The following is a 22816-nucleotide window of genomic DNA, read 5'->3' on the forward strand; positions in this document are numbered from 1 at the left end:
CTCAGGGATGCCAGCTCCAGGACACAGCAAAAACACCTGCCAGAGCTAAGAAAATCCATACAGAAGACCCAGCACATCCTGGGCCGCCAGCCAATATGTCGATGTCTGCAGCCTGCTGCCACTTCCTCTAGAATAACCGTGTGCAGAGTATACAGGAAGGGGGGAGGGGCGACAGGCCACAGGATCAGGCCTAGGCAGTCAGGACCATTTGTCCCAGGTGTGTGTGGAGGGAGTGGCACCTTGCACAATCCTTGTTCCTAGCCCCACCTCACACCATCAGACCCAGCCCTTAAGACAATTGTTAGCTCAAGGTTATAGTTCCAGAAATAACAAAATAGACATTAATGTGGTCTCTAAATTTCTCATTTAGAATTTTCTATACCTTTGGCCTCAGCATAAATTTTTCCCTGCAAATATTAACACTAATTGTCCCATATGGTACTGTTATTGGCCGGGATGCCCTCTAAATGCCCTTCTCTAACTTTACAAATGATTTATTTCTTTGTTAAAAAGGTAGCCTTTCTTAAAGAGGCTGCCTGCTGTTAGCTAAAAGACAGGATCCTAGCATTTTGTTCTTTCTAGATGGACCTGCCCCATTCCAGTCTTCTGGTCTGTGTATTAAAATGTTAAAAAAAAAAATTAGAAGCTTTGTAATGAGGCCTGGCCTCAATATGCCTTGGGTGACTAAGAGAAGCGGCCTTCACAGGTTTCCTTAAATTATAATACCATACTCCAATTAGACCTTTTCTATAAAAGTAAAAAAAGTAAACCGAGGTCCTGATACAAATTTTCTTTCATCTCAGATTGGCTCCACAATTACTATCTAGATACTCAAATGCTGGCCATTCTTTGTAAGCCACAGGATAAACATGGAAAGGAGAACCAGAAAAGCCCCTTGTCAATGACAAGGCATACCCCTGCTGCTTCACCCTCTGCCCTACCTTCTAAGCCACCCCAATATCCAAAACATCCTAATGGGTGCTTCCCCCTTCAACAGGCAATGGTAGGAAGAGGGCAAATCAAATGTCCCCTTCTAGTTATCAGATCTAATGGAAATTTAAAAAACATCTAAACAACTGTACTGATGCCCAGACAAAGACATTCAAGCCTTTATCTCTGTAATCCAAATCTTTCAACTGACATGAAAGGATATTTTGCCTCTACTAGATCAGACTCTTATCTCATTAGAAAAGCAATGGGTTCAGGCCCAGGTCACTCAGGTTGGAAATGATTATATGGCTCAAGCAGTAGAGTTCCACTTTACAAGCATAAAGTCCTGAATTCAAGCCTAGTACAGCCAAAGTAAAAAATAATAATAACAATAATATTTGGGGCTGAGGAAGTAGCTCAATGGGAGAATGTCTGCTCAACATGTGCAAAGCCCTAGGTTCAATTCCCCAGCATTACTAAAAAAAAAAAAAGGTAACAAAGATAAGTGGCATTAATGTCACTTCAGCCATCTCATAGTGGAAAAATGTACTTTAGCCTGACCAGATCCCTCATTCTTCAAGTGAGGAAACTGAGGCCCAGAAGATTTCAGGGACCTGCTCTCCAGAGTGTCAGGTGTCAATGTAAAATAACAACTTTACTTTACAGCAACGCCCTAAAGAAAATTCTCTTACCTTTCTGCAACATCTTAACAATGTTATCAAAAAAATACCACAATGGACCTAGAGTCATAGATGAGAGAGGTTCTCCTCAAAGATAAATTTCTAACAGTCAGCCCCAGATATTCATAAAAAACTCAAAGACTGTGGTGAAGGGAAAAAGTAATACAGCTAGCCATGTCTGTATTTATAGCTATGTCTGTATGTCCAGGACATTACTAACAGAGAGTAAGATAAGAGACATGACCTCATTGCTGCCTTCCCCAACTGGGGCCTACATCTCGAGTTTGCTACCATGGTGGACAGAAGGGCACTTCTGCAGAGAATGCTTAAGGGGGACAGCTCAGGAGACAGCCCCACCCCCACCCATGACCCTGCCCTCTCTGCAAGGGTAACCTCTGGAGGTCTAAGTGCCCCCGTCACCAGATGGAAGGTGAGGTGCCACCTCCTATGGATTTATGGGTCCTGGCCTTCTGTCCGTGCTCCACTTATTAATATCGATATTGAGGAGTCTCAGGTAGTCAGAATGGTAGAGAAGTGAAAGGTCATTTTCCTTCTAGACAGTGGAGCCCATTTCTCTGTTTTACCTTTTTCCCCTGGTCCCCAGTCCAATGACAAAAGTTATCGTTCGGGGCAAATCTGGCCAGCCCCTAGAGCACTAGTTTACCCAGCCTCCCACCTGCTCTTGGGGAGTCCTCTTCTTCTGTCACTCTTTCCTCATAGTACCTAAAACTCCAATGTTCCTGCTGGGATGGGATTAACTATCACAACTAAAAACTCAAGTTCTCCTCCCCCCAGGCAGCTATCTCTGCTGCCCCCTCCTTCAGGAACAAAGAGATTCTACAGTGTGGACTGATGAGATGAGTGTAGGGTGAGCCTGGATGGCCTTCCCTATTCAAATAAAACTCAAAAATCCCTCACAGTTTCCACACCCAAAACAATATCTCCTCAAGCCCAAGGGATGATGAGGCCTTTTGCCTATCTTAAAGTCCTTAAAACAAGAAGGGCTACTAATTAGTTGTTTCAGTCCCTATAATAAATTTAAAATTCTTTTAAAAGCTAATTTTAAAATACAAGCTACAAAGTAAACAACTAAAAAGGATATAAATAGGTAGTGAATGTATTTGTTGAGAAGTTAAAGGAAAAAGAAATGTTTTTAGATGAGAAAGGATTTTGTAAAAAAGGGTTTATCCTAAAGATTGTTTCAAATAGGAGGGATAAAGACAAGCCATCAAAGGGTTTAGTATGTTATATAAAGGTCTGAGTAAGTTTTAAAAGTATATAATAAAAAGCTTCAATGTGTGATAAAGTTGAATATAATCTAAGAGTTTCCTAAAAGATTTTTAGGCTCATGTCAAACTAAAATCAAATTCTCTATGTCTATAAAATAACAAGGTTATCTTAATATTGTTCTGCTGTGAGTAACGTCTACAAAAAACATTATAGAAAAAGATTTTATCAAAGAATTATTTGTGTTTTCTGTTGATCTTGTCAAGCTTTAAGTACTACTAAATCAGAGTTCATTTATGTATTTGCTCATGCAGCGGTCTCTTAAATGACCACCTTATAACTGTATTCAGCATCTAGAATTTATCTAAATATGGTGCAAACATTTACAGAGTTAAAAGTGTCAGTTCATATAAAATAATGAACTAAAGCTCTCTTTTATCTAAAGGTGTTACATTTAACCTAAATCCTGATAGCCCCTGTCTCCCACAGGTCACCTACCTAGGTGTGGCCTTAGAGGGACAAACTTACTCCCTGAGTCATGAGTGCATCAACCCAATCTTCCTTTTCTCTCTCCCCATACCATAAGACAACTACAGCAAGCTTGGGAGTTACAGGATTTTAAAGAATTTAGATCCCTAGGGATGCAGTCCCTTATCAGACACCTTTTTATGCGCCTCCTAATATTCCTATTTGGGTCTTAAATAATGCATAGCCACCCATTTCTCTTAGAAAACTTGCCTCCAACAGACTCTCCTCCTCTGGCTGACTACCTACCTTATTTTAACCTTCTCAGTTAACTTCTCAGAGAGCATGCAAACCAGATCCTGCCCAACCCTATAACAATTTCTGTTAAACCAGGGCATCTTGTTCTCCTAAAAGGATCTTCTACCCTCTCCATTGGGACTTTGGTGGACCAGCTCTCATCTGGTCATTCTCATGATACCCACTGCTGTCAAGCTCAATGGGATCCCTCAGTGGTGACACCTCTCAAGGAATAGTTAGAAAAATGGAGAAGGGAATTGGAGGACTCTTGAAATTGTCTAGGGAACAATATTTCACAGTGGTTCTCCTGGCCAGTGGCCATCCTAATGCTTATGTTTCTTGCTCTCCTATTCTTAAGCTTTCTCCCTTGTATCATACTACATGTCTATTGTTGTTAACCAAAGTTTAACCAGTCGTACCTCCAGGGATATCAACCTCTCCAAAACCATCCAGAGAACTGTTATGAGAGCCCCAACCAGGATGCACGAGCCTGAGGATCCTGCTCCATACAATGCCCTCTACCAGCAGGAAGTAGCTAAAGAGACTGATGCTTTGCCCCAATTCCTGATCCTCAGCCCCTACCCTCATCATTATTAAAGAAAAAATGCGGGAATGAGAGAGTAATAATGACACCATTTTGTGAATCGGCCAAAATGGCAGCCCTGCCCTTTAACAGAAATTCCTGTGCTGGAAGACAGCCCCACCCCTGCCAGAGACTACTGCACATGTGCTAACTTCCTTAACCTCCCCCTTCTATAAAAGCCACTCTTCACCCAGGTTCACTGCTGTGCCATCTTTTCCCCAGCCAGCCTGGCAGTTTGTGCCTGCCATTAAACTTTGGTCTATGGACGTGAGACTTTTCTTGTAAGCTTTCTTTGTGAGCAGCGTTTTTCCTAACAGTACCCTGATGTATGAACTGTGAATAATAAGCCCATAAGATCAATTACCTCAATCTGAGGTAATTGAAAATGTCAAGAATTTTAAATATTTGTCATAGCAATTTTAGCAGAAATGTTTTGTCTAAGACAAAATTTACCATATTCTTCTTTATAATTTGACTGTGTAAGTAACAAAATCTTTAACAACATCTGCAGTTTACATAAGTAATGCCAATGTTATTTACTTAAGTCTTTCTTTATTTCCCTTTTTATAAATTGAGAAGAAATTTTTTTTTTTTGCAGAGCATTTAATCTTAATTTCTCAAAAGTAGATGCAAGGCAAAAAGCTACTGCCCTACTTGGTCACTTTAGGGTGTTTCCATGAATTTATGGATTAATAATGACATCTTTTAAGCAGAATTTTCCTTAAAAAATTAAATTTCTTTCTAAAGGAAATTAGCACCAATCCACCAAGTAATACTTTACAATTTGCATATTTTATTTGCAGATCATATGAAATAAATTTTTATTTTCACTGTTTAATTGTAAATTAACAAATGACTGCAGACAAGAGTACAGAACAAAATGAAGAGCTTTAGTATTTATCACAAGGCAAACACTAAATCAAAAATAGAGTAGAATATTGACAGTTCCACAAAACCTCACTGTAACTGTTCCCAACACTCCAACAGAGGTTACCACTACCTGGCACCTTTGGTTAGTAATTCCTTACTCTCTTGTTTCCCCTCCATAAGTGATTACATAAAATTATATTCTCCCCAGAAGCATATGACAAAATCCCTTCCTACTTATGGGATTGTGACTTTATATACTTTTTGGCATTTCAGAGGGTATTATTGATACCTTGATGGGAAATAATTTAGTATTTCCTCATTACAGCAAAGATTGAGCACCTTGTCAAATAGGTATTGATCCTTGGTCTATAATTTTTTTTGTGAATTTTCTGTTCATGTCTTTACCTTTTCTTTGTTAGTTTGTTTTGTTTTTACTATAAGGTATTTTATCTTTCCTTGCTGATTTGTAGGATTTCTATATTAGTCCTTTGTCACTTTTATTAAGTTGTCCTGTTTTCTTCCAATCTGGATCTTTCCTTTTTGCTTCCTTTTAACAGATATTCTTAACTTGAATGTTATCTGTTTTACTAATTGTTTCCTTTGTGGTTGAAACTTTGTGTCTTTTGAAACAGTCTAACAAAGTAATGAACATGTCCTCATGCATCTTCAAGGTTGCTTGTCATTTTGCTTTCACTATTAGCCTGGCAATCTCCTTGGAATTACATGTATGGCATAAGACTGGGAACTTATTTTCATTTCTTTTTTTTCAACATTATATACATATATAATATTTTTAGTATTGACTATTATATGAAATATTAGCAACATTTATTTGAAATAACTCCTGCCCCACTGACCTACAAGGCCATTCTTGTTCAAAATCTACTGTCCATCTATGTATATAGATGTCTATATCAATTTAGTTTTCTGCTGCTGGTTTAACAAATGAGTCCCAAATCTAAGACAATACCTGTTTGTTCTCTAGCATTTCTGTGGGTCAGAATTCCAGGTGCAGCAAAGTTCATTGGTCCTCTCCTTAGTCTCACACTACTGAAACCAAGGCATTATAGGATTCTTCCTTTCTACAGTTTTGGGATGAATTCACTCCCAAGCTTATTCAGGTTATAGATGAGAGCCAGTTTCTAGAAGTTGTAGGACAGAGTTTCTCATTGCCTTGTTGGCAGTGAGGTGAAGGCTGATCTTTACTCCTATAACCTGCTGAGTTTTTCACCTGCTTTCCATATGGCGCTATTCCTCCATAGTAGATTGAGTCTTTCTCATGTTTCTTATCACTCTGATTCACTTTCTGCCATGTCTCTGACTCCAGCTGGAGATGTTATCTTCTTTTTAAGGATTTCTGTAGCTAGAGCATAGCTAGATAATTTAGGTAAATATATCTGTCTTAAGAACCATAGTTACAACTGTAAGGCTCATTTGGCCATGCAAAGCAGCACACTGCCAGCTTTTTGAGATAAAGGATGGGGTTTTCTTTTGGCAGTACTAGGGGTTAGTACAGGGGCCTAGCTTTTGCTAGGCAGGTACTCTACATCAACCACTCCACCAGTCTTTTCGGTGTTGGTTATTTTAGACATAGGGTCTGGTTCTATGCCCAGCCTGTCCTGAACTGTGACTCTTCTTTTTTTGCCTCCCTGTGTATCTAGGGATAGCAGACATACACCACCATGCCCAGGATGAAATGGGAATCTCACAAACTTTTTGTCCAGTCTGGCCCTGAACCACAATCCTCCCAATTTGACTTCCAAGTAGCTAGGATTACAAAAATGGGCCACTGTGCCTTGTTTTTAAATGTGGATTTTTGTGCTGGGTTCCTGAATGAGGACATATACATTATAATAATATTGCCTTGTTTTGCTTTCATATTTATGAAATATGCTTTATATAATTATAAACTTTCACGAATGTATTAAATTACATTCATAAACTTTTCAAATATTTCTTATGTTACTAGGGCAAAGTTTTATTATTTTATTACTTTATTTCAACTAACTCTTCACACTTGCTTGCATGTATGTTCTATTACAAGCATTTAAGTAGATACCTTCATGTTGATTTTGTTCTTAATGTTGGTATTTGTAATACTTCATCTCCTTCACAGAGGATATTTTTGATACATACAAGTGAGAAATGACAATTATTTTCAGCACTTTAAATTCCTTTCTCTTCATACTTGCAATATTTCTGCTGAAAAAAAGAGCAGTCATTCTAGTTGTTATTCCTTCAAGATAATTTTTCATATCTTCTTTCTTTAGCATTTCTTGAATCATTTTTGGTTATAAAAGTTCTACCTTGATATACAAAACATGGATAATTAAATTTTTATGTAACTTGGATTTCAAGATCTTTCTTTCAAATCCTATGTTTCTTAATTTCCCTTCTTTATGTATCTCACTCTTGGATTTTCAACCTTTTTGATCGCTATGATTTATTCTCGATGTTTTTCTAGTTCATGGGTTCATCTTCCATTAAATGGCTTCATTTAATCAGTTTCTGCCCTAAATCTGTCCATAAAGTTTTTAAATTCATTCCATTTTCATAGCTTCTACTAAAAGTCTTGATTTTCTCCTTATCTCTTTGAAAAGAGGAAGCTTATTTATATTGAAGTCTCTTTTGAAGATCCAAATACGTACTATATTTCTGGGATTTATTTCAATTGGTGTTTCTGCATGTGTACTTTATGCTTCCTTTATGCCTGCTATTTTAATACTGAAATTATATTTGGAAAACAGATTTAAAAACTAAATTAGCTTAAGGTGATAGCACTTAGTGACATTAACACTCTGAGATCAATTTAATCTTATTTTACCAGTTGGAATAATAGCAAGCTGAAGTGCAGTCTACAGTAGTTTGTCTATATCTAGGTTGTCCTAATTCCAAAGCTGTCACCATTTTACATGGTTCTCAAACTTGCCATCTTCCTGCTTCATCTTCCTAAATGCTGAGATTACAGGTGCATGCCACCATGCCTGCCAAGCATCTTTTTTGATGGCAGATTAAAAAAGATTAAAAGCAAGTGTGATCAAGCTTGCCATTCTCTCAGCTTCCTCTCAGGATTTGACAATTGTTCCCAAATTCTGATCAAACTATTATTTATTTTTATATTTGCTCCTCAATGTTCCCCAAAATATTTTAAACACTTCACTCAAGTTTTTTAAAGTCTCATTAGAACCTTTGATCCAAACAAAGAAAATTTGTCCCCCAAATCCAAATCTCCACTCCATGCTACCTGTGTTCTCTCCATGTTAAAATCAAATTTTTGTTGTATTTATTACAGACATATAATCTTGCATTTTTAATGTGATTCTTTAGTCTACTTCCATAAATGTTGTGTAGAAAATTTAGCATATCATGTCTGGTAAAAGTACTGTATTTATGTTTATTGTATTCATGTTTTTCTGAGCTTTTCTGTCAAGGGATTAATGTAACAAAATTATCCCACATTTTATTGAAAAATGATTTTTGTTTTCTTCACACACACATATATGCACATATATATGCAAATAATGAAAACTCGCGACTTGTTGAGAAGTTTCGTGAGAATAAACTGTGACTTCTAGTATTTTGAAAGAAGTTAATTCAAAGCATATTAAAATCACAAACATAACAATTGAAATTACAAGAGTCTGAGAAGAAAATACAGAGAAAATTCTTTTGCTTTTGGTCTCAGCAATGTTTTCTTGGGTATCATAGTAGAAGCATTTATATCTAAAGTGAAAATAGAAAGATGGGATGTGTATCAAAGTAAAAAGCTTCTGCCCAGCAAAGTCAACAATCAACAGAGAAAAACAATGTCATACAGAACAGGAAAATATTTGCAAACCATCTGTTTGATAAGCAGTCATGCAATATATAAGAAACTCTAACAACTCAATAACAAAATAAAAATTCAAATAATCTGACAAAGATAGACTAAGGATGTGAGCAGACATTTCTTGCAGGAACTGGTGCTTGAAAAAATCTCCTACATCACAAATCACCAGTCAAATCAAAACCACAGTAAAGTAATACCTTTCAGCAGTTACAATACCCACCATTGAAAAGACAAAAGCTAGTTATCACTGAGGGTTTGGGGAGAAGGAAACCCTCTAAACTGTTGATGAGAATGTCAAATTGTCATGGGCACAGGATGTCCTGAGGGAATCCACAGATGCACTAAAGGATTCTTGCTCTCACAACACTCTCAAGAATGACAGGCTGGAGCACCAGAGTTACAGGCAAGAAAGAAACTTTATTGATAAAGAAAGGCTGAGCGGAGAGATGCACAGTAAGGTCCAGAAACCAGGTCCCCCTTGAGTGCTGGAGCGTACATATATATATATATATATATATATATATATATATATAGATATGTAAGACTTCATCCTAACCAAAAGAACAGCTCATAGAAGAATCCTATAGGTCAATTTTTGGCATGCGCCATCCTCTAGTACCTCCTGGTCCTCTGGACGTGGTGGTTCCTCCCCTGCTCCAGGTCGCAGGGGTTTCCACATTCCTAAGTTGTCATAGGGATGATTTATGTTATGAGACTGCTACAAATCTTTCCTATGGATTGGAGCCCCTAACTACCATCATGGAGATGGGACATTGAAATCCAGTCTTTACCTACTTCCTGTTGAGAGGGGCAAAAAAGGGCCCAGCAGGAGTCAGGGATCCAAACCCAAGGGGGTGTCCAAAGGTCCACAGTAGTTAGAGTGGGTGTGAGTAACATTGGGAGTTTGATAGAGTCTAGGTGAGAAGAAATGAATCACACCAGAAGGTTAAGGCGGCATGGACCAAAGCACAGGAGAGCTCTGATAACAGCAATGGGTCCCAGGACAGGGAAAAGCCATAAGAACCAGTGCAAAACCAATTGTTAGGTTTCCACTTGTCTCAAGTTTGTATGGGGACATGGGCTATTTTTCCGATGTTAATGGCAAAGTTTGTTACCACTTGTTGTTTGTTATTGATTGGAGGCAACAGTCTGAATGGTTGAATTTGCCACTTATGTCCCCTTCCTCAGATAGAAGATAGTCTAAGGCCAGGTGGTTTTGATAGATAGAAGCACACATATGGGTCTGTTGTCCAGCCAGTAATTCTATGGCAGAAGCCATCTGGTTGGTGATAATTTCTTTCATCACTTGTAACCTAATGATTCAATTGAGCATGTAAATGGGAGTCCAGTAATCCCAACTCCTATCTTGTGCCCAGAGACCCTTGAGACAAACCCAGCACTTGGTGAGATTAGTAATTTTGGCCAGGTTGTTGATGGTGGGGGCCCATGGGTGGTGGTGAAGGACTGTCCCATTAGAACAGGGAGAAAAAGAAGTATAAATCTCATAACATAAGGCAGATTATGGGTGGGAGAGAGCACAGAAAGATGAAACCAAAAACTAGAGCCCCACAGTGTAGGCAGGTCCACTCTTGGGGAAATGTCACCCATAGGCCTATGCTTAGAACTATGGTTAGAGTGAGATAAAGTGTGATGAAGAGGTAGGGGAGGAGATCTGCCTTTAAGACGTCTTCTTTCAGAAGGAGTCTTCTTAAAGAGAAACTTAAAATCTGAGATGGGCTCACATGAGTAGTGAGTCTCCTTAGGAGCAGGTTTAATGGTGGCCATATTGGTAGGAGAAATCCAGTGCTTGACTCTGGAGGTGTGGATTCAAGATTCCAATCCAGCCACTCAGACTCCTGTTTGGTGGAAAGAAGCACAAGGTATGGCCCCTCCTACAAGGACTACAAAGGCTCTCTGGATATGTGAGGAATTTTAATGAGCACCAAATTACCAGGACAAAAGGGTGGAGGAGAAGAAGAAGGGGCATGAGATATGCTTTATTGTAACTCAGTTAGGATTTGTTGGAACTTAGCTGAGTGAAATGGGAGTTAAGTCTGGATATTTCACCATCCAGAATAAGGTCATTAGTGGGACACAGATGGCCATAAAGAGACTCAAAAGGGTGATATCTAATTTGCTCAGGGTTTTTCTGAGGTGAAACACATTGCACTCCAAGGAGGGATGCACTGGGTTCTTCCAGAAGCCTTAGTGGGCTCAAGAAATTCCTCTCTGATTTCAGGAGAAACCTTCCTACCGACAGAAGGAGAAGGGGGCTAGAGAGGTCTGCTTTGCCTACTCTGCAGCAGGGTGGTCTCCCAGAAGGCAGAATCCACAGGAGTGCAGGATGATCACAGTCACTCCCAGGCAGAATGTCTCTGGTTTGGCACAGCCAATACCGACTTTCTACCCTGGAGAGAAGAGGGTCCCATCTGGGTCACCAAGATGTCACAGGCACGAGATGTCACAGGGGAATCTGCACATGCACACATACACATCACTTTTTCTTATCCATGTATATAGGTTATTTTCTTACCTTGACTATTATAATAATGCTGAAATGAACATGGGAGTGCCAATAGCTCTTTGAAGTCCTGATTTCATTCTTTAGGGAATGTACCCAGAAGTAAGATATCTGGATGATATTGCAGTTTTATTTGAATATTTTGAGGAACTTCCATAGGCTTTTCCACAATGTCATTACCATTTTGTAGTACTCTACTGTTCTTATCAAACAATAAGCTGAATGAGATACTTTGAAAAGACTACAATATAAAATAAAATCAATGGGAATTTGATAGCAGCCTACAGATAATCATGCTAATCATTACTGTTTAAAGAGTTTAGCAACCAAAGAAATTAGGTTAAAACTAGAGACACCTCAACTTCCAGGTCACTATGATGAAGAATGAAGGAATGACACTCAGCCCCTGCTGACACTCTAGCTGTGTAATAGCAAGGGTACCATTGGTCTGACGGCAGCTTGTCAGAAGCATGGTATTGAGCCCTCTACATTTTCAGGTTCCACCTCTGTGCATTCAATCAACCTCAGATTGAAGTGTGTGTGTGTTCTAAACCTCAGACTGAAAGTATTTTTTAAAACATTTTGCAAAAAAATAATGCAATGCCACTTACACATATTTTCTTAGCATTATTCTCTAAACAATATGTTGTAACAACTATTTACATTATATTAGGTGTTATAAACAGTGTATTAGCAAGGACTAATAGGGCAGAGTAGGATGTGTTTAGGTTACATGTAAATATGGATGCCATTTCCTAAGGAGGACTTGGGTATCCTTAGAATTTGGTTATTGCAGAGGGATCCTGGAGCCAATTTCCTGTGGACACCAAGGGATGGCTGTACTATGTGCCTGTAACAGAATCTGATTGTCAAAGCCTGAGGATCAAAAGGATCCCAGTCACTACAGTGGTACAGTCTAAGGCCCAGGACTTCAGAAACACTTTAAGAGGGGAACTTCCCAGCCAGGCATGGTGGCATAGATGTCATCCCACCACTCAGGTGATTAAGGCAGGAGAATTGAGAATCATGATTTCCACAGCCCAGCTGAGTTACATTCTGAGACATACTAGAGAGAGACAGAGAGAGAGAGAGAGAGAGAGAGAGAGAGGCAAAGGGAGAGGAAGAAGGAGCAGGACAGGGAAGGGAGGGGGAGGGAGGAAGGAAGGCAGGAAGGGAAATTCCCAAACCAAGGGAAAGTAAATTGTCATCATGCAGTCAGTACAGAGATTTGAATTGCATTATAGAAAAAATATTTTTACCTTTTGCACACTTATCTATAGAAATCCATTTAAAATATTAAGATAATTTATTATTTTTCTTTTTTCCTGAATAGACATTTTCTCCTTCTTTTTTCTCCAATCCTTTTGTTATTAGATTTTGACATATCTTAGTTTATTCTCCTTAGTTTTTAAATTGTTTCCTTTGTGTTTCTGATTTGGTGTTGCCCAAACCACTCTAATTTTGAGGGTCTACAAATAATTTAGGCCCAGGATAGGATTGTAGTTTTCTGACTCCCAGTCTAAGGTGTAGAACACAGTTTATAATTAATAAAAAATGTTTGTATCTCTGTACTTCCAATGAAGCTTGATGCATATGTCAGAAGCAGGTGTAACTGTACTGCCTTCCAGAATGGGGTGGCTAGGAATGATGAGGAACTTCATAGTGCTACTATAAATGTGTAGAATAGGGTTTATCTACTCCAGTGGAGGAAAGTAAAAGTACTGCATGGAAGTTGTGCATGGCATAACATGAGTACCATTTGAACAATTTAAATGAATTGCCACAAAGTTTTAAAGAGATATAAAGAAGTAATTATGGTGAGTGATGTGGAGATAGATGTTGTAGCTGAACATAAGGTGGGCAATGGGAAGCTGTTCTTGTTTCCTGGGGCCTTTCATAATTTGTTCTTCTACTTGGCCTAATGTTGGCTAAACTGAGCTGTTTGACTTATGATTGTCAGCAAGCTTAGGTAATAAAGTTTGACATTTACTTAATGAACTATAACCTAGCTTCATACATTAACTATAACCAAATTGAACGTTTACTTCTGTCATCAAGCAACTATCAGCTATTGCGATTAGCCCAACCCTCCACCAGTCACATGCTGACGTCTGCTTAACCATGCCCAGAAAAGGTCAACACTGTGATGCCCCATTTGCATAATTTTTACACTTCATTTCCTAGTTTTCTGCTTAAAATATGGCTTACTAAGTTGTAGGTTGTAAACAGGGACATTCTGGACTATCTTTGATTTCAAATGTTGCCCAGTTCTAGAACCTTTCTTTGTTCAGTTAAACTTCAATAAACTTAAATCATCTCATGGTTGTTAAAGCCACTCTTGCCTTAGTTTCCCTTCCAGGGACATTTTATAATCTGTACTTCTCATAGGTGCTAATATGTCTAATGTGTAACTTTTTTGTCCATACAGTATGACCTCAAATAAATCTGTAAAAATTATGATCAATAAGAATATTGCAGAAAACATATGCTAGACTTACTGAGAGAGAACAAATGTTATATTTAATATTGCATCTTCCTAAAATTTTCAGACAAATATTTGCCTTGTGCCATCCTCTCCCATGCACTGATTTTAGAATTCAAATGTAGAAATGAAATATCCCTTCAATGATCTTATACTGATGTTGAAAAGGTACATGTACATCCATTGAGTGATAAGCGGGAGCTATCAATGGACGAACTGGCATGAAAAGCTGAGGACTATGCTACCTCTGCAGTGAGAAGAAATATAAGAATGAGGTTAGGTGTTTGGCATATATGATAAACAATTCACTGACAAAGAACAGAACTCAGTTATGAATACATCAGAAAACATGGCTGCTGCAGATGGCTCAGCTTGGGAATGATTCTGGAAGCATCCTTGGTGAGAGAATGACCTAATCTACTAGTAAGTGCCGGGTCTTTGGAGTTTAATATCACTGCATTTTTTGTGCTGCATATGCTTTGTACATGAACATAGTTTATAAGTAGTGTGATGGCTCCAATGTGCTGTATAAGTGGGAAGAGAGCTGATTTCTTAACCCTACAATCTATACCACCAGCAGAGGTAATTTCAGTGGAATAATTGTTGAAACACACTGTCACTCATGTTCTTTGTATTTATTGAGCTTCAATTATATATCATACACAAGGTAGGTATTGAGATCACGAAGAAATTAACAATTAAATAAATATCTAATGTTTTATAATGAACTGAAATAACAGCTTTTTTCACTGCAAAAAAAAACATGACCTTCTACCTAGTTTGTTCACCTTCAACATGTATATTCCCTGATTTCAATACAATATTTGTGCTGGGCTCCTGGAGCTGACCTCATTCTTACTAAAGGAATGTGCTTTAGATCCATTTTATTTTGCTTCAATACCTATAGAAAACTGTCTTTGTCTGAAGTGAACAACTTTCCAATTTTCACAGGGCTGAGTGGCTTCCTGGGGGAGAGACTATATTCCAAAAAGGATACAGTCTTCAGCTTATTTTTGTTGTTGTTGTTGCTGTTCATCTGTTTGCTCCTCAGTCATACTATTCTTTTGCCCAAAGAACATTCCTTTGTTGGGAATACTATTTTAAGAGGAAATGGGTTTAAAATTCAGCCATAAACTGTACTTGACTTGGTCAATGACTTCTCTTTTCTAAGTCAGATTTTGCACATGACTCAGCTCTTTTGTAGGCAATAAACTACAGGGAAAGATCACAAGGATATCTGCTTAACAAGGAGATTCCCAAGGAGATCCAGTATTGGTTCTGAACATAGCAGTACAGTTCAAGTCTTAGCTCCTATTCTACTCACACCTGAGTCATTTCTTCTCCTGATACAAAATGTCATCCACAGCTCTAGAAATGAATCTCCATACAGCAAATCAGGAACTCAGAACACATCAGGTAATGCTCCTTGTTGGAATCTATCAACAATCTCCCATGTTCACCTTCTTGGCCAGTATCCAGTCTTTCTCAGGGACTCACTAGCAAAGGGACCTCACTGGCATCATTTGGTTTTGACCAGTGTTTCTCAATTTGTGTCATGTTATGACTCCCCCCAGGGCTCCTTTTTAGATATTTTTTCTAATCATCCTCCACTATAGAATGTTAACATGCACTGGGCACTGAACACTATATGTATATGTATCTCCACTTTGTAAATGAAGTAATAAACTTTCAGCTTCCCAAGAACTGGCAGTCACCCAATTGGTGTTGATGTTACCCTATTGTGAGTACACAGACCTGATCGATTGTGATTCATCCTCTATGCTTATGTCTATCATCGCAATAGTAAGCAAGTTAATAAGGCAGCCAGGAACAAGAGCCCTTGGGGAAGCATTGAGCAGTTCTTTCAGAGTCCATCTCTGGGGTCACTACTTCAACTCAGTGTTTATTGACTTCTCATTTATGAACACTATTGACTATGTATTATACATCAGATCTTAAACAGGTATTGGAGAAACACCATGGAGATGAATATTTTAAGTTATTCAGTTCCACAGAAGAGATTGACAGAATGTATTAAAACACAGAACAAAATATGACCATATCTTTTTATTACCAACCAAACAGGTGATGTAACACAAGATTTCTCTGACTTTCTCTTCTTCCATATGACACTCAGTGAGGTAGGACAGTGGGTTCTAGGCAAAATTTGATTAAAACAAGGAATACAAATATTTAACTACTAGTGTTCTTTGATCATTAAATGAAATAATATATACTACTGATCTTTTTATATTTTGTCAATTTGTTAAATCTTGTGTAGACCTAAATAGTCACTATTATTATTATTTGAGTTTTATGAGTTCATTTTATTTCTTTGCCCTTTACTCAAGAATTTTTTGTCATCTTAAAGAATTAATAAATCAACAAATATTGGTCTTATCATTGAATGAAAATTTACTGTGAACAACAGAAATAAGAGCATGTAACAATAAGAATAATTTTTAATTTAGCCTTTGCTTTTTAAATAATTTTCTTATGTAACTTCCTTCTTTAGAAATGTGTGACATTTCAGGAAGCAGAATCATTGAAGATAGCTCTCGTAAATGCTCAGTTTTATAAGAACCTTTTATGAAATGCAAAGAAAAAATTCCATCGCTGTTTGCTCCACAGTACTTCATAGTCTATTTTGTTTTTGAGTTAAGTCAGAGTTTGTGATAATCAGTTCTTCAACCAACAACCATTACCAAGTCTATGAGGGCATAGGAGGATTGCCTGGCATAGGACTGCTTTCTAATTGTGTGGTAGTGACAGTTTGTGAAACAGGAATTAAAGAGGGGAGAGGTCACTCTGGGCTATGCATCCTTTAAAGAGGCTGAGTGGGAAGTTCAAAATCCAAGGCATAAATTAAATCATCTGAAAAGAGAAGTAAAGAAAAAAAAGAGACAGAGACTTCTGTGTATGTTTGAGATGGAGCACTTTGTGTGGGGAGTAGCCCATGGACACCTGTCAGCCGAGAATGAGTGTCTCATGACATCTGTGTCCTGCCTTTAGACAGATGGGTGAACACTTATGTCAGAATCAACATTTTCCCTCTGCCTTCCTGAGGCAGGAACAGACAGGGGAATCCTGAGAGGTAGGTCCTGGCACAGTACTAAATGCCCAGGGTGACTCCTTCACTGGCTGCACCTTGCCTTGCTATGCTTGCAGGAAGCTAGGACACCCCATAGACAAGGCTTTTCCTGCAAATCTACCCTACCCCTCAATGTGTCCTTTTCCTCTTATCAAGTGAACTAACCTTGAAAGTCCTTTGAACCCATGAATGTACTTGAATGTTAAGGAAAATTGGACTGAGGTATCCCTAATGGTTCCTGCTGCTTTGTCCCTGAAGAGGACCAGGATAAGGGGCACCGGGGGTCTGTCTGGATCTTCTTGTTTTTCCTCTGTGCCCACAGTACCAGAATGTTCTGTTCTGTATTTGAAGAGATTTGCTTTTATCTCAAATCTGCAGACATTCATCACCATATACAGGAGTGTGAAAAGTAATCATATTCAAAAGACATTGAGCACTCCACAACCCACTGCCAAGCAGAGATTACAAGAAGCCTTACAGGCTTATTGGAACATCCAGAATTTAACACATGGAAGGTCAGATAACAAATGGTTCCCTGCATCATTTACATCCATTCTACATAGAGTTTTTCCCAAATGTTAAATTTTAGCTAAAATATGTCTTAAGGAAAAAGTACAAAAGTTGATCACGACAATGCTGAATGCCTGTTCAGCACACTTTTTTGATAAATATTTTCTTCTACAGCTGACTCTGTGCAGCTACTAATACTGCACAAGTTGTCTGCCTGGATGGGAAAGGAGCAAAATCTCATGAGCATAAGGTTGAGGAAAGGCCCTGATTGTCTTTTGCCACTCTAGTGCCGGCCAGAGGGTGTTCTTATTTTGAAGCTAGAGGTATACCATGGTAAAATACACAGAGCAATATTGGAATTAAGTTTGGATTTTTTGTTTGCTTATGTATCTGTTTTGTAGTGATGGGGATTGAACTCAGGGCTTCTGCTTGCTAGATAGGCAGACACTCCACTACTTTTGCCATGCCCTCAGCCCAAATTGCACCCCAGTTTGGATTACTGAAGACTCATAATTTTTTCAGCTTGGAATAGACATATGGTATATATGTATTAGACCAATATTCTAAGAGAGTAGATACAAAATGAAAAAAATCATTAAAACCAGAGAGTTACAAGAGACTGAGTATTCATCAAGACTATCTTTACTTGGGAGAAATCTGAGGTACAGAATATTGCATGAGTTATCCCAATTACTAAAACACAGTACCACTTTTTGGCACTTGTTCTTCTAATTAACATACATGGTTTCCACATATGCTCTTCAGCTCTCACCATGCTATATTTAATGAGAGATAGAAAGAAGAAGAGGAATGGAGATTGAAAGAGAGGGGAAGAGAGAATCATATACACCATGTTATTTGTTGAAAGGTATGATTTTTTGGTTTCTCATCTAAATTTGCTGATAATAAAATTCAGATACTCTACGAAGAAATGCTATGTTAAATATATATCCTATTTCACTTGAAAAATGTACTGAACCAAGGAAATAAAAAAAGATTAGACAGTTACTAAGCACGGGATGAATGCTAGGTAACATATATTTTCATCTTCACTTCAGTTTCATAAACAGATTGCTAACATTTCACATGTTATGAGTGTACCATGTATCTGTGAATGTATCAGAACCAGTGTGCTAAATAATTCTTGAAAGTATCACAAGATTGTCCACTGGCAAATCTCTCTAACCTGAAGTCCCTGTTCTTCCAAGTATGCTAGGCTACCTTCAAACAGAACTTCAAACCTTGCTTGGTTCCCCTTGCCATTTTCAGTTTTACTTGGTAACACTGTTGCATTTATTCTGCTATTGTTTCAGAAATGTTGTACCCAAGCCTTTTGATCTTTCCCATTATCAACTCTTAAGTACATGAATTTAGTATTTCTATTGGTGGATGGAAGAAAGGGATTAGAAATCAGTTCTATGGCCTTTCCTGTAGCCTCAGGGATACCTGCAGATTTGTTCTTTGATCTAAATCCTTCTGGCAACAGTAACTCACAGAACTTTAAGGAATATTCTTTTGGGTATATCCCCAAGAGTGGTATTGCTGGATAAAATGGTAGATCAATATTTAGCTTCTTAAGTAGCCTCCAAATTTTTTTCCAGAGTGGTTGTACTAGTCTACATTCCCACCAACAGTGTAAGAGGGTTCCTTTTTCCCCACATCCTCGCCAACACCTGTTGTTGGTGTTGTTGGTAATGATGGCTATTCTAACAGGGGTGAGGTGGAATCTTAGTGTGGTTTTAATTTGCATTTCCTTTATTGCTGGAGATGGTGAGCATTTTTTCATGTGTTTTTTGGCCATTTGAATTTCTTCTTTTGAGAAAGTTCTGTTCTGTTCACTTGCCCATTTCTTTATTGGTTCATTACTTTTGGAAGAATTTAGTTTTTAAGTTCCCTATATATTCTGGTTATCAGTCCTTTGTCTGATATGTAGCTGGCAAATATTTTCTCCCACTCTTTGGGTGTTTTCTTCAGTTTAGAGAGCATTTCTTTTGATGAGCAGAAGCTTTTGTGACACAGTTTACTCCAGAGGCACCTGCACACCCATGTTTATTGCAGCACTATTCACAATAGCCAAGTTATGGAAACAGCCAAGATGCCTCACTACTGACAAATGGATCAAGAAAATGTGGTATCTATACACAGTGGAATTTTATGCAGCCATGAAGAAGAACAAAATGTTATCATTCGCTGGTAAATGGATGGAATTGGAGAACATTTAGCCTGGCCCAAAAGACCAAAAACCATATGTTCTCCCTCATATGTGGACATTAGATCAAGGGCAAGCACAACAAGGGGATTGAACTTTGATCACAAGATAAAAGTGAGAGCACACAAGGGAGGTGTGAGGATAGGTAAGACACCTAAAAAATTAGCTAGCATTTGTTGCCCTCAAAGCAGAGAAACTAAAGCAGATACCTTAAAAGCAACTGAGGCCAATAGGAGAAGGGGACTAGAGAAAAGGTTAGATCAAAAAGAATTAACCTAGAAGGTAACACACATGCACAGGAAATCAATGTGAGTCAACTCCCTGTATAGCTGTCCTTATCTCAACTAGCAAAAACCCTTGGTCCTTCCTATTATTGCTTATACTCTCTCTTCAACAAAATTAGAGATGAGGGCAAAATAGTTTCTTCTGGGTATTGAAGGGGTGGGGGGGAGATGGAGGGGGTGGAGTGGGTGGTAAGGGAGGGGGTTGGGGCAGGGGGGAGAAATGACCCAAGCCTTGTATGCACATATGAATAAAAAAAATTTTTAAAAAAAGGAATATTCTTGGCCAGATCTAAGATAAATGAAAGTATAACCAAGGACCTCACACCTTACCATAGGGAGTATTTATCAAGGAGTGATTAAGTAAAACCAAAACAAAGGCAGCTGTGTTGAAGAATGGGGTTCATTGGCTACCCTGAGTGCTTTGTGATTAAGTAGGCACAAAAGCTGAAGATGACCCAGAGTCCGTGGCTTCCTCAAGCCTGCTTAGTCTGCACTCACTTCTGCATCTCTGCTCCTGAACAACACTTTGTCCTGAGTACATGCTGACATGAAACAGAGCTTGAAGACACAAGACTTTGTTCATGTAATTGCTGAATATACTGTATTACTTGTTGCCCCACAAACTTTTAAGGTTTGGCCAACTTAAACCTATTTTTTCTGAGAAGTCTGGTTATCAAGGGGAATCTAAAACCACCAAAAGTGGCTGAGCAGAGTGAGCAGTGCAGTGGTATATTCAAAGCTCACTTTGAAAACACAGCATCATGCACAGTTCTCAGAATGTACTATACCACTCATTACGGCCATCTCTCAAATTTTAAAACATGAATTTGGGTGCTTCTCAATTCCTCAAGTTCTTAATTTTTGGTAACTTTATCTTTTCTCACTTACTCCTCCACTTAATCATACCCTAAACCTTGGTTAAAGCCAACACTGAAGTCTTTATTTACAATAAAGTGCACCCATTCCATTGTCCTTACCCATGCACAGAGATGAAGAAGTCTCTGACTTCCTAAAGACATTCACAAGGCAGAGCCCTATTTCTATTTAGCTGCCAACTTACTTATGCTTTCACTGGCCAAAACTTTTATCAGATTAGATTGGTTACTTCATTTGTCTAGCCACTCTTGCAAAAATCTTTCAAGTCCTCACTCTGGGCAAGATCAATCATTTCTTCCTGCTCTTCTGATACTGGACATTGAAATGAGGAAAATTACATTAATTTGTCCTATTCAAGGACAAATATTTTAAGCCCAAGGGTTAGAGCAAAGGATAATCAGTAACAAAAAACTCTCCTTGTACTGTTTTTGGGTATTAAGTCCCCTCTGCTAATAACACAAGTATTTTAAAACTTCACATAATGGGACTGTAAGTTAGCCACTATATTCCATATGACTTCTTTTTCTCACTATTATGGTTATAAGGCTCATTCATATTGTTGCTAACAGTTGATGCTTCTTCATTCTCAGTAGTACATCATTGCACTTCAGAAACACAACAGATTTAATTTGACAATCCTATTCTCCCTTCCAGGTTTGAGGTATTATAAAAAGTGCTGTTACAACCATTTTTCTGTCTGTGTTTTAGTAACTCCTGTGTACCCAGTTCTGTTGCACTTAGTCATAGGGAGCTAAGGGGCTATAGGTTTTGAGTATGTTCAGATTTAATGGGTGTACCTTTGTCTTTTGATGACTCATTTGTATTGTTTAAAGCTATTTCTGGAAATTCCACACTGATGTTTGGTCAATGATGAGGTTAGCTTGGAGGGTTCCAATAATATCTATTGAGCAAAACATGAACAACAAACACAAGAGAATACCATTTGGGCTTGAAGTTATACAAGTATTCACTATCAGCATAGGTATTGTCAGTGTAACATCATAAGAGGAAAGTTCTCCTTATGTGCATTTGTTCTCGTAAACAGTTTTTTTTTTTCAATTTGGTTGAAGTATAAAAGAGCATTTACTCAAAGAGAAAACTTCTGTAATAATTAATGAAAATATGAAAAGTGCCATGAAGAACTTCCAACAAATAGGAAAACCAGTTGGAGTCAATACAAACATCGATAGTATGTAAAAAGTGCAAAAGACCAGATGGTTACCTGGGACTAATGAGAATCTGAGATCATACCCATTCCAAGCCATACTAATAATTTCTAGAAAACAAGCAAACACAAAGCACAGAAGAAGCAGAATCATCCACCTCCTAGGTAATCCATGTCCTTTCCCATCACCTCAGGAACAACCTGGCTCACATTCAAACAATGAGGTTGCTAGGTAAAGTCGGTTAGCAAATGCTGTTTATCATTCTTCCCAAACCAAGTGTTCCTTCACGTGTGCAAAGAGATACAGTCAATCCCAACCCATCTGTCTTTCCTGGTCATGCTGTACTGGAGCAAGGAAGTGAATGAATTATCCACCAAATAAATGGTTTGCTTATGGAATGCTATAATATCTTTAAGCAAAAGAAGAAAGTTTGTAAAGCCTAATAATACAAAGCAAAAATTTGGAAATTGAATTAAACATAACTATAATATCTGTTAAATTTGTTATTTTAGTGCACAAAATGATCAAAACTTTGCATCAATGTTGGTACTTCATTTCATTTAAATAATACATTTTTGGAGAAATGGATCCTAATTTTGTACAAAGTAAAAGATCAATAGCCACTTTACTATTTCTAAAGAAACTTCAGGTTCCATTGTTGGGGTTCAGGCATGGTTAAAGAGATTATAAACAGGAGGACAAAGGTGAAAGCACTTCCTCCAGGATGGATGGAGGCATCATTCAATGTTTGACCTGGATAAGACATGCCTGTTCCCTGCCCTTTAAACCATTACTT

The sequence above is a fragment of the Castor canadensis genome, chromosome 2, assembly GCF_047511655.1.
Source record: "Castor canadensis chromosome 2, mCasCan1.hap1v2, whole genome shotgun sequence".
In the NCBI taxonomy this organism is placed as follows: Eukaryota; Metazoa; Chordata; class Mammalia; order Rodentia; family Castoridae; genus Castor; species Castor canadensis.